Below are 13684 nucleotides of genomic sequence, written 5' to 3'. Positions count from 1 at the left end.
TGTGGTGATCTAAATGGGAAGAAAATCCAAAAAAAGGTGATATATGTATACGTATAGCTGATTCACCTTGCTGTACAGCAGAAACTAACACAACATTGTAAAACAACTATAGCACCCCACACATAAAAGGAATAGAATGGAAAATGGAGGAGTAGGAAGACCCTGAGCTCATCTCCTCCCACAGGCACAGCAAAATTATAACTGTTTACAGAGAGACTATTGATGAGGTTGTTTCCATGTCTTGGCTACTGTAAATAGTGCTGCTATGAACATTGGGGTGCATGTATCTTTTCAAATTAGAATTTTATCTTTTCTGGATATATGCCCAGGAGTGGGATTACTGGAACATATGGCAACTCTAATTTTAGTGTTTTGAGGAACTTCCATATTGTTTTCCATAGTGGCTGCACCAATTTACATTCCCACCAATGGTGTAGGAGGGTTCCTTTTAGAGACTCCACTCTTAAAGTGGACACACAGGATCTTACATACTCTGGGACCCAGGGTGGATCAGACCTACCTGCTGACCTTGGAGAGCCTCCAGAGAAGCAGGAGGCCACTGGAACTCACCCTGGGGACATAGACACAGGTGGCAGCCATTTTGGGGAACTTGTTCTACTACCTGGGCACTGGTGCTGGCAAGTGCCATTTTGGAATCCTCCCTCTAGCTTATTAGTGCAGTGACCTGGCCCAGCCCACCAGCCTGTTGGCAACAGTACTGGGATGCCCCAGGTCAAGAAGCTAGCTGGGCAGGGACACAGCCCCACCTACCAGCAGGCCTGGTCCTAAAGACCCCCTGAGCCCATAGCCACTTCCACCAGAGGGCCTAAGACCCAGCCAGCCCCTCACACCAGTGGGCTGGCACTCTTCCTGGGACCAGCCTCACCCACCAGTGGGCAGGCATCAGCTCTAGGACCCCTTGGACCCCAGCCCTGCCCACCAGTGGCCTGAAACACCAACTCTGGGAATCCCTAGGGCCCTGCTGGCAGAGACCTGGGACCCAGCTCTGCCCACAGTGAGCCTGCACTAGGCCCAGGACCGGGTTTCACCCACCAGTAGGCTGATACCAGCTCCAAGAGACCTTGGACCACTTAACCAGCTGCCCCAGGATCCAGCTCCACTCACCAGCAGGCCAACATCAGATCTTGGACCCCTGGTTCTGTAACTACACACTCCAGAACCCAGTTCTACCTAAGTGGGCCAAGACTAGCCCCTGGGCCTCCTGGGGTCCTGCAGTGAGCAGCCTCATGATAAAACCTGCCCACCAGTGGCTGGCAGCCTCTGCATAAGACAGGACCTGGCAATCAACTGGGGGCCAGTCACGCCTACCAGATCGTCCACCGTAGTCAGCCCACAGCAATAGAAGGACCCACACACCCCAGATAGGGAACATCCCTAAAGAATATAGCTCCAGTGATCAGAAGGGAGTGTATTGCTGGGACACATATGATGTCTCCTACAGAAGGTCAATTCTCCAAGGTCAAGAAATATAGCCAATCTATTGGATACATAGAAATAAAAACAACAAATTAGGCAAAATGAGGGGACAGAGAAATGTGTTCAAAATGAAGGAACAAGATAAAAACCCAGAAAAACTAAGTGAAGTGGAGATAGGCAATCTACCCAATAAAGAGTTCAAGGTAATGATCAGAAATATTATCATAGGGACTTCCCTGGTGGTGCAGTGGTTAAGAATCCACCTCCCAATGCAGGGGACATGAGTTCTATTCCTGGTTGGGGAACTAAGTTCCCACAGGCTACAGGGCAACTAAGCCTGTGCACCACAACTACTGAGTCTGCACTCTCTGGAGCCCACGCACCACAACTAGAGGGTCCACACACTGCAACTACTGAGCCCGTGTGCTCTGGAGCCTGTGCACCGCAACTAGAGAGGAGCCTCCATGTTGCAATGGAGAGCTGATGCACCACAGTGAAAGATCCCATGTGCCACAACTAAGATCCCATGTACCACAACTAAGACCCGATGCAGCCAAATAAACATTAAAAAAAAAAAAAGAAATATCATCATAGAACTCAGGAGAAGAATAGATAAACAGAGTGAGCAGTTAGAAGTTTTAACAAAGAGTTAGAAAATATGAAGAAGAACCAAACAGAGATGAAGAATACAATAACTGAAATGAAAAGTACACTAGATGGAATCAACAATAGGTTAGATGATACAGAGGAACAGATCAGAGATCTGGAAGACAGAGTAAGGGAAATCAGTATAGAGGAACAGAAAAAAAAGAATAAAGAATAAAAAGAAATGAGGGCAGTTTAAGAGATCTCTGGGACAATATCAAGCATACTAACATTCACATTATAGGGGTCTCAGAAGGAGAAGCGAGAAAGCAAGGGGCAGAGAACATTTTTGAAGTCATAATAGCTGAAAACCTCCCTAACATGAGAAAGGAAACAGACACACAGGTCCAGGAAGTCCCAAACAGAATCAACCCAAAGAGGAATACACCAAGATGCACTGTAATGAAAATGTCAAAAATTAAAGATAAAGAGAGAATATTAAAAGCAGCAAGGTCCCATTTGTTTATTTTTATTTCCATTTCTCTGGGAGGTGGGTCAAAAAGGATCTTGCTGTGATTTATGTCATAGAGTGTTCTGCCTACGTTTTCCTCTAAGAGTTTGATAGTTTCTGGCCTTACATTTAGGTCTTTAATCCATTTTGAGCTTATTTTTGTGTATGGTGTTAGGGAGTGATCCAATCTCATACTTTTACATGTACCTGTCCAGTTTTCCCAGCACCACTTATTGAAGAGGCTGTCCTTTCTCCACTGTACATTCCTGCCACCATTATCAAAGATAAGGTGACCATATGTGCGTGGGTTTATCTCTGGGTTTTCTATCTTGTTCCATTGATCTATCTTTCTGTTTTTGTGCCAGTACCATACTGTCTTGATTACTGTAGCTTTGTAGTATAGTCTGAAGTCAGGGAGCCTGATTCCTCCAGCTCTGTTTTTTGTTCTCAAGATTGCTTTTGCTATTCGTGGTCTTTTGTGTTTCCATATAAATTGTGAAATTTTTTGTTCTAGTTCTGTGAAAAATGTGGTAGTTTGATAGGGATTGTATTGAATCTGTAGATTGCTTTTGGTAGCAGAGTCATTTTCACAATGTTGATTCTTCCAATCTGAGAACATAGTATATCACTCCATCTACTTGTAGCATCTTTTGCACAGCAAAGGAAACCATAAACAAGACCAAAATACAACCCTCAGAATGGGAGAAAATATTTGCAAATTAAGCAACTGACAAAGGATTAATCTCCAAAATTTACAAGCAGCACATGCAGCTCAATAACAAAAAAACTAACAACGCAATCCAAAAATGGGCAGAAGACCTAAATAGATATTTCTCCAAAGAAGATATACAGACTGCCAACAAACACATGAAAGAATGCTCAACATCATTAATCATTAGAGAAATGCAAATCAAAACTACAATGAGATATCATCTCACACCAGTCAGAATGGCCATCATCAAAAACTCTAGAAACAATAAATGCTGGAGAGGGTGTGGAGAAAAGGGAACACTCTTGCACTGCTGGTGGGAATGTGAATTGGTACAGCCACTATGGAGAACAGTATGGAGGTTCCTTAAAAAACTACAAATAGAACTACCATATGACCCAGCAATCCCACTACTGGACATATACCCTGAGAAAACCATAATTCAAAAAGAGTCTTGTACCAAAATGTTCATTGCAGCTCTATTTACAATAGCCCGGAGATGGAAACAAGCTAAGTGCCCATCATCGGATGAATGGATAAAGAAGATGTGGCACATATATACAACGGAATATTACTCAGCCATAAAAAGAAAGGAAATTGAGCTATTTGTTTGTTTTTGTCTTTTTGCGGTACATGGGCCTCTCACTGTTGCGGCCTCTCCCGTTGCGGAGCACAGGCTCCGGATGCGCAGGCTCAGCGGCCATGACTCACAGGCCCAGCTGCTCCGCGGCATGTGGGATCCTCCCGGACCAGGGCACGAACCCGCGTCCCCTGCATCAGCAGGCGGACTCTCAACCACTGCGCCACCAGGGAAGCCCCGAAATTGAGCTATTTGTAATGAGGTGGATGGGCCTAGAGTCTGTCATACAGAGTGAAGTAAGTCAGAAAGAGAAAGACAAATACCCTATGCTAACACATATATATGGAATTTAAGGGGAAAAAAATGTCATGAAGAACCTAGGGGTAAGACAGGAATAAAGACAGAGACCTACTAGAGAATAGACTTGAGGATATGGGGAGGGGGAAGGGTAAGCTGTGACAAAGCGAGAGAGTGACATGGACATATACACACTGCCAAATGTGAAGTGAGTGGCTAGTGGGAAGCCGCTGCATAGTGCAGGGAGATGGGCTCGGTGCTTTGTGACCACCTGGAGAGGTGGGATAGGGAGGGTGGGAGGGAGGGAGATGCAAGAGGGAAGAGATATGGGAACATATGTATATGTATAGCTGATTCACTTTGTTATAAAGCAGAAACTAGCACACCATTGTAGGGCAGTTATACTCCAATAAAGATGTAAAAAAAAAAAAAAAGCAGCAAGGAAAAGCAACAATTACATTCATGGAAACTCCCATATATCACCTGATTTTTCAACAGAAACACTGTAGGCCAAAAGGGAGTGGCCCAATATATTTAAAGTGATGAAAGGGAAAAACCTACAACCAAGAATACTCTACCCAGCAAGGCTTTCAATCAGTTTTTTTTGCCGTACATGGGCCTCTCAGTATTGTGGCCTCTCCCGCTGCGGAGCACAGGCTCCAGACGCACAGGCCCAGCGGCCATGGCGCACGGGCCCAGCCGCTCGGCGGCATGTGGGATCCTCCCAGACCGGGGCACGAACCCGTGTCCCCTGCATTGGCAGGCGGACTCTCAACCACAGCGCCACCGGGGAAGCCCCTTTCAATCAGTTTTAATGGAGAAATCAAAAGTGTTACAGACAAGCAAAAGCTAAAAGAGTTCACACCACACCAGCTTTATAAGAAATGTTAAAGGGACTTCACTAAGTGAAAAAGAAAGCCCACAACTAGAAACATGAAACTTATGAAAGGATAAATCTCATTGGTAAAGGCAAATATACAGTAAAGGTAGCAGATCAGCCATGTATAAAGTGAGTAGGAAAGGTAAAAGACAAAAGTAGTAGAATCATCTCTATCTGCAATAAATAGTTAAGGGATACACAAAACAAAAAGATGTAAAATATGATGTCAAAAACAGTAAACATGAGGAGGGGATAAAAATTCAGGGTTGTTAAAATGTATTTGAACTTAAGAGATCAGCAACTTAAAACAATCACAGATAGATAAATAGTTATGTACAGTGTGGAGAATATAGTTAATAACTATGTATCTTTGAATGGTGACATATTGTAGCTAGACCTATCCTGGTGATTATTTTGAAATGTAAAGAAATACCAAATCACTATGCTGTGTAATAGGAACTAACATAGTGTTGTAGGTCAATTATACCTCAAAAACAAACAAACAAACTTATAGAAAAAGAGAGCAGATTTGTGGTTACCCGAGACAGTGAGGTGGGGGGAGGGAGAATTGGATGAATTGGTGGTCAAAAAGTACAAACTTCCTGTTATAAGATAAATAAGTACTAGGGATGTAATATATAGCATGATAAATATAATTAACACTGCTGTATGTTGTATGTAAAAGTTGTTAAGACAGTAAATCCTAAGAGTTTTCATCCCTAGGAAAAAAGTTTTTTTCTAATTCTTTACAAATTAGAAAAAATTTTCTAGCTCTTTAGAAATAGAAAATTTTATATTTTTCTATAAAACAAAATTCTATAAAATAGAATTTTATATCTATATGAGATGATGGATGTTCCCTAAACTTATTGTGGTAATCATCTCATGATGTGTGTAAGTCAAATCATTATGGTGTATACCTTAAACTTATACAGTGCTTATGTCAATTGTATCTCAAAACTGGAAGAAAAAAATAAAATAAAACCTAAAAAAAAAAGGAATAGAATGCCAAATAAGAAAAACTGAAAAAATCAGAAAATAAGGAAACGCTCTAGCAAAAAAAAAAAATATATGATAACAGAAATAAATTAAAAAAATGGAATTTTTGGAAAATTAAGTTGAGGAACTCAGAAAGCAGAGCAAAAGGCAAAGAGATAAAAATAAAAGAGAAAAGATAAGACAAGAAAAGATAAGTTAAAGAATCAGCCCAGCAACCGCAACATCTGAATAATTCAAGTTCCAGAAAGAGAGAGTCAAGAAAACAGAGAGAAGAAATTTAAGAAAGAAATAATACAATTTTTTCCCTTTAGAGCTAAAGAACATATGTTTTTCAATTGTGTTAAAAAACCCAAAATCCAAATGAGTAAATTTGAAGATCTAATTGTCTTTATTCAATGATTCATGAATAGATCGGCATACCATCTAGTAAATAGAAGGGTGCTCTGAGGAGCTGTACAAAACGGAGAGTTTTTATAGGAGTGTTGGGCAAAGAATTTATTGTTTGTAGATTTATTGTTTGTAGATTTTCTAATGATACCCATTCTAACCGGTGTGAGGTGATACCTCATTGTAGTTTTGATTTGCATTTCTCTAATGATTAGTGATGTTGAGCAACTTTTCATGTGCTTCTTGGCCATCTGTATATCTTCTTTGGAGAAATGTCTATTTAGGTCTTGTGCCCAATTTTGGATTGGGTTTTTTAATATTGAGCTGCATGAGCTGTTTATATATTTTAGAGATTAATCCTTTGTCCATTGATTCATTTGCAAATATTTTCTCCCCTTCTGTGGGCTGCCTTTACGTCTTGTTTGTAGTTTCCTTTGCTTTGCGAAAGCTCTTGTTTTATTAGATCCCGTTTGTTTATTTTAGTTTTTATTTCCATTACTTTAGAAGGTGTATCAAAAAAGATCTTGCTGTGATTTATGTCAAAGAGTTCTTCTTATGTTTTCCTCTAAGAGTTTTAGAGTGTCCAGTCTTACATTTAGGTCTTTAATCCATATTGAGTTCATTTTTGTTTATGGTGTCTGGGAGTGCTCTACTTTCATTCTTTTACATGTAGCTGTCCAGTTTTCCCAGCACCATTTATTGAAGAGACTGTCTTTTCTCCATTGTATATCCTTGCATCCTTTGTCATAGATTAGTTGACCATAGGTACATGCGTTTATCTCTGGGATTTCTATCCTGTTCCATTGATCTATATTTCTGTTTTTGTGCCAGTACCATACTATCTTGATTACTGTAGCTTTGTAGTACAGTCTCAAGTCAAGGAGCCTGATTCCTCCAGCTCCATTTTACTTTCTCAAGATTGTTTTGCCTATTCAGGTTCTTTTGTGTTTCCATAAAAATTTAAAGATTTTTTTGTTCTAATTCTGTGAAAAATGCCATTGGTAATTTGATAAGGATTGCATTGAATCTGTAGATTGCTTTGGGTAGTATAGTCATTTTCACAATATTGATTCTTCCAATCCAAGAACATAGTATATCTCTGCATCTGTTTGTGTCATCTGATTTCTTTCATCAGTATCTTATAGTTTTCTGAATACAGGTCTTTTACCTCCTTAGGTAGGTTTATTCCTAGGTATTTTACTGTTTTTGTTGCAATGGTGAATGGGATTGTTTCCTTAATTTCTCTTTCTGATCTTTCATTGTTAGTGTATAGGAATGCAAGAGATTTCTGTTCATTAGTTTTGTATCCTGCTACTTTACCAAATTCATTGATTATCTCTAGTAATTTTCTGGTGGCATCTTAAGGGTTCTCTATGTATAGTATCATGTCATCTGCAAACAGTGATAGTTTTACTTCTTCTTTTCCAATTTGTATTCCTTTTATTTCTTTTTCTTCTCTCATTGCCATGGCTAGGACTTCCAAAACTATGTTGAATAATAGTAGTGAGAGTGGACATCCTTGTCTTGTCCCTAATCTTAGATGAAACACTTTCAGTTTTTCACATTGAGAATGATGTTTGCTGTGAGTTTGTCATATATGGCCTTTATTAAGTTGAGATAGGTTCCCTCTATGCCCACTTTCTGGAGAGTTTTTTTTTTTTTTTTGCGGTACGCGGGCCTCTCACTGTTGTGGCCTCTCCCATTGCAGAGCACAGGCTCCGGAAGCACAGGCTCAGCGGCCATGGCTCACGGGCTCAGCCGCTCCAGGGCATGTGGGATCTTCCCGGACCGGGGCATGAACCCGGGTCCCCTGCATCGGCAGGCAGACTTTCAACCACTGTGCCACCTGGGAAGCCCCTGGAGAGTTTTTAACATAAATTGGTGTTGAATTTTGTCAGAAGTTTTTCTGCATCTATTGAGATGATCATATGGTTTTCATTCTTGTTTGTTAATATGGTGTATCACATTGATTGATTTGCATATATTGAAGCATCCTTGCATCTCTGGGATAAATCCCACTTGATCATGGTGTATGACCCTTTTAATGTGTTGTTGGATTCTGTTTGCTAGTATTTTGTTGAGGATTTTTGCGTCTATATTCATCAGTGATAATGGTCTGTAATTTTCTTTTTTTATAGTATCTTTGTCTGGTTTTGGTATCAGGGTGGTGGTGGCCTCATAGAAGGAGTTTGGGAGTGTTCCTTCCTCTGCATTTTTTTGTAAGAGTTTGAGAAGGATGGGTGTTAGCTCTTCTCTAAATGTTTGATAGAATTCACCTGTGAAGCCTTCTGGTCCTGGACTTTTATTTGTTGGAAGGTTTTTAGTCACAGTTTCAATTTCATTACTCATGATTGGTCTGTTCATATTTTCTATTTCTTCCTGGTTCAGTCTTGGGAGGTTATACCTTTCCAAGAATTTGTCCATTTCTTCCAGGTTTCCATTTTATTGGCATAGAGCTGCTTGTAGTAGTCTCTTATGATGCTTTGTATTTCTGTGGTGTCTGTTGTAACTTCTCCTTTTTCATTTCTAAATTTATTGATTTGAGTCCTCTCCCTCTTTTTCTGATGAGTATGACTAAAGGTTTATCAATTTTCTTTATCTTCTCAAAGAACCATCTTTTAGTTTTACAAATCTTTGCTATTGTTTTCTTTGTTTCTATTTCATTTATTTCTGTTTTGATCTTTATGATTTCTCTCCTTCTACTAACTTTGTGTTTTGTTTGTTCTTCTTTCTCTCCTTCCTTTAGGTGTAAAGTTAGATTGTTTATTTGAGATTTTTCTTGTTTCTTGAGGTAGGCTTATATTGCTATAAACTTCCCTCTTAGAACTGCTTTTGCTGTATCCCATAGGTTTTGGATTGTCCTGTTTTCATTGTCATTTGTCTCCAGGTATTTTTTGATTTCCTCTTTGATTTCTTCAATAATCTCTTGGTTATTTGGTAATGCATTTTTTAGCCTCCATGTGTTTTGTGTTTTTCACAGGTTTTTTCCCTGTAATTGATTTCTAATCTCATAACCTTGTGGTCAGAAAAAATGCTTGACATAATTTCAATTTTCTTAAATGTACTGAGGCTTGATTTGTGACCCAAGATGTGATCTATCCTGGAGAATGTTCTGTGTGCACTTGAGAAGAAAGTGTAATCTGATGCTTTTGTATGGACTGTCCTATAAATATCAATTAAATCTATCTGGTCTATTGTGTCATTTAAAGCTTGTATTTCCTTATTAATTTTCTGTCTGGATGATCTGTCCATTGGTGTAATTGGGGTGTTGAAGTCCACCACTATTACTGTGTTACTGTCAATTTCCTTTTTTATAGCTGTTAGCAGTTGCCTTATGTATTGAGGTGCTCCTATGTTGGGTGCATATATATTTATAATGTTATAGCTTCTTCTTGGATTGATCCCTTGATCATTATGTAGTGTCCTTCCTTGTCTCTTGTAACATTCTTTATTTTAAAGTCTATTTTATCTGATATTAGTACTGCTACTCCAGCTTTCTTTTGATATCCATTTTCATGGAATATCTTTTTCCATCCCCTCACTTTCAGTCTGTTTGTGTCCCTAGGTCTGAATTGGGTCTCTTGTAGACAGTGTATATATGGGTCTTGTTTCTGTATCCATTCAGCCAGCCTGTATCTTTTGTTTGGAGCATTTAATCCATTTACGTTTAAGGTAACTATCGATATGTATGTATTACCATTTTCTTAATTGTTATGGGTTTCTCGTTTAGGTCCTTTTCTTCTCTTGTGTTTCCCACTTAGAGAAGTTCCTTTAGCATTTGTTGTAGAGCTGGTTTGGTGGTGCTGAATTCTCTTAGCTGTTGCTTGTCTGTAAAGCTTTTGATTTCTCCATTGAATCTGAATGAGATCCTTGCTGGGTAGAGTAATCTTGGTTGTAGGTTCTTCCCTTTCATCACTTTTAATATATTGTGCCACTCCCTTCTGGCTTGTAGAATTTCTGCTGAGAAATCAGCTGTTAACCTTATGGGAGTTCCCTTGTATGTTATTTGTCATTTTTCCCTTGTTGCTTTCAATAATTTTTCTTTGTCTTTAATTTTTGTCAATTTGATTACTATGTGTCTAGGGGTGTTTCTCCATGGGTTTTTCCTGCCTGAGACTCTCTGTGCTTCCTGGTCTTGGGTGGCTATTTCCTTTCCCATGTTAGGGAAGTTTTCGACTATAATCTCTTCAAATATTTTCTTGCGTCCTTTCTCTCTCTCTTCTCCTTCTGGGACCCCTATAATGTGAATGTTTTTGTGTTTAATGTTGTCCCAGAGGTCTCTTAGGCTGTCTTCATTTCTTTTCACTCTTTTTTCTTTATTCTTTTCCATGGCAGTGAATTCTACCTTTCTGTCTTCCAGGTCACTTATCTGTTCTTCTGCCTCAGTTATTTTGCTATTGATTCTTTCTAGTGTATTTTTCATTTCAGTTATTGTATTGTTCATCTCTGTTTGTTTGTTCTTTTTTTTATTTGCAGTACATGGGCCTCTCACTGCTGTGGCCTCTCCTGTTGCGGAGCACAGGCTCCGGACATGCAGGGTCAGTGGCCATGGCTCATGGGCCCAGCTGCTCCGTGGCATGTGAGATCTTCCTGGATGGGGGCACGAACCTCTGTCCCCTGCATTGGCAGGCAGACTCTCAACCACTGCACCACCAGGGAAGCCCATTTGTTTGTTCTTTAATTCTTCTAGCTGTTTGTTCTTTAATTCTTCTAGGTGTTTGTTAAACATTTCTTGCATCTTTTTGATCTTTGCCTCCAGTCTTTTTCCAATGTCCTGGATCATCTTCACTATCATTATTCTGAATTCTTTTTCTGGAAGTTTGCCTATCTCCACTTCATTTAGTTGTTTTTCTGGGGTTTTATCTTGTTCCTTCATCTGGTACAAAGTCCTCTGCCTTTTCATTTTGTCTGTCTTTCTGTGAATGTGGTTTTCCTTCCACAGGCTGCAGAATTGTAGTTCTTCTTGATTCTGCTGTCTGTCCTCTGGTCAATGAGGCTATCTAAGAGGTTTGAGAAAGCTTCCTGATGGGAGGGACTGGTGGTGGGTAGAGCTGGCTGTTGCTCTGGTGGGCAGAGCTCAGTAAAACTTTAATCCACTTTTGTGCTGATGGGTGGGGCTAGGTTACCTCCCTGTTGGTTGTTTGGCCTGAGGTGACCCAACAATGGAGCCTACCTTGGCTCTTTGGTGGGGCTAATGGCGGACTCTGGGAGGTCTCATGCCAAGGAGTACTTCCCAGAAGTTCTGTGGCCAGTGTCCTTGTCCCCACGGTGAGCCACAGCCACCCCCAACCTCAGCAAGACACCCTCCAACACTAGCAGGTAGGTCTGGTTCAGTCTCCTATGGGGTCACTGCTCCTCTCCCTGAGTCCCAATGCAGACACTACTTTGTGTGTGCCCTCCAACAGTGGAGTCTCTGTTTCCTCCTGTCCTGTCAAAGTCCTGCAATCATGTCCCGCTATCTTTTAAAGTCTGATTCTCTAGGAATTCTTCCTCCCGTTTCCAGACCCCCAGGGGAAGCCTGATGTGGGGCTCAGAACCTTCACTCCAGTGGGTGGAATTCTGTGGTATAAGTGATCTCTGGTTTGTGAGTCACCCACCCAGCCATTATGGGATTTGATTTTATTGTGATTGTGCCCCTCCTACCACCTCACTGTGGTTTCTCATTTGTCTTTGGATGTGGGGTATCTTTTTTGGTGAGTGCCAGTGTCTTCTTGTTGATGATTGTTCAGCAGTTAGTTGTGATTACAGTGCTCTCACAAGAGGAAGTGAGTGCACGTCCTTCTACTCTGCCATCTTGAACCAATGTCCTTTTTTTTTTTTTTAATGCATATAGTAACTTATTGTTTACAGATGAAGAATCTGAATTAGGCACAGAGCAGTTAGAAAAGTTGTTCAAAGCTTCAGGAACAAGGAAAAGAGTACCATGATGGAATTCCAGTTTCACATCATTTCATCCTGGGATATGTTGGGAGTAGCAGTGACTTCTTTGTAATGATACAACCAGCTGACAACAGGTGCATGTGAACTGCTAACTTGGCACACCACTTTGGCATTCTCTTCTGTTTGAACTTTTGAGGACATACCACCTCTCTAAAAGTGAGTTTTTGGTAAATTTCCAAAACAACAGTAGCTTCCTGTATCTGTCCTTTGGTATCTGTTGCTCGACAAGATATATCTGTGCATCTTCTATATTTGCAATGTAGATGGCTAATCATGACCTAATACCTTCCTTCTGCACCACTACCCTCTGTGTTGAAATTATCTTCTCTCCTTGAGGAATTATACGAATCTGTACTCTCAGGTTCACCAATTGCTGTATGTGTGAAAAATTTAGATTCACCCACACTGAGTTCTACTTTGATAAGTGGAATTGTCACTTGAAGAACAGCTTTTTTCTTTTCCTTTGTGCTTAGTCTAGTTTCACGTGCTCAGAGGGTGCTGCATGCAGAGGTCTTGCACCCAGAACTTCAGACCAGGGTTCCTCGTTTTCTCTCTGTTTTTGTTTGTCATCTGTGAAATGAAGAGTTTGCACTGAGTGATCCTTAGAGTCTCTTTCAGCTCCATAATTCTGTGTGTAAGGTTTAAATAGGAGAAGTTTGGCTTTGATCTAGGCTCTGGGGACAGAACAGAGAAGTCTTCAGACAAGAATAACGCACCTTATGAAGCTGACGTTCTGGTGGGGACTTCCAGGGCCCTGTGGCTGCCACAGTGATATGGAAGGTGTGAGGAATGGAGGGTGTGGGATGAACAGGACCTCAAAACACTGCTTGACCAGTAGGCACTTGACCAGAAAACAAGTAATGCAGAAAACAGCAAGGGGTTTGCTGGAGAGTGTTAGGTACATCACTTGTTCTGTGAGCACTGGTCTGCCACCTCTTATGACATGCTTCAATATTTTAATTATTTGATTAACAGCTATTCCCAGGTCTTCAATTATTCTTTATACTTAAAGGTAGAGGTTCAGTTCCAAATGGAATGTGCATGATCAGGCAGTGACCTACTTAATACTAGGTAACTTTTGTTGAATGATTATTGTGTAATAAATGCTCTGCTAAACCATTTTCATGTATGATTACCTTTAACCTTTAATCTCACTACACACCTATGAGGTAGAAACTATTATCTATATTTTCTAGATAAGGAAACTGAGATTCAGAGAAGCTAAGCTCCTTGCTCGTGGTTATAGGATCAAGAGGAGATATATAATACTCAGAGCTGTTCTCTCTCTCTCTTTCTCTCATCGCAGTTTTCAGGGTGGCAAAAGTAATTCAGATTAGTGATTAACCACCTTTGGGAACA

Source organism: Phocoena phocoena, chromosome 1 (genome assembly GCF_963924675.1).
Source record: "Phocoena phocoena chromosome 1, mPhoPho1.1, whole genome shotgun sequence".
Lineage (NCBI taxonomy): Eukaryota > Metazoa > Chordata > Mammalia > Artiodactyla > Phocoenidae > Phocoena > Phocoena phocoena.
The sequence above is the reverse complement of the archived record's forward strand: the minus strand, read 5'-3'. Positions refer to the sequence as shown.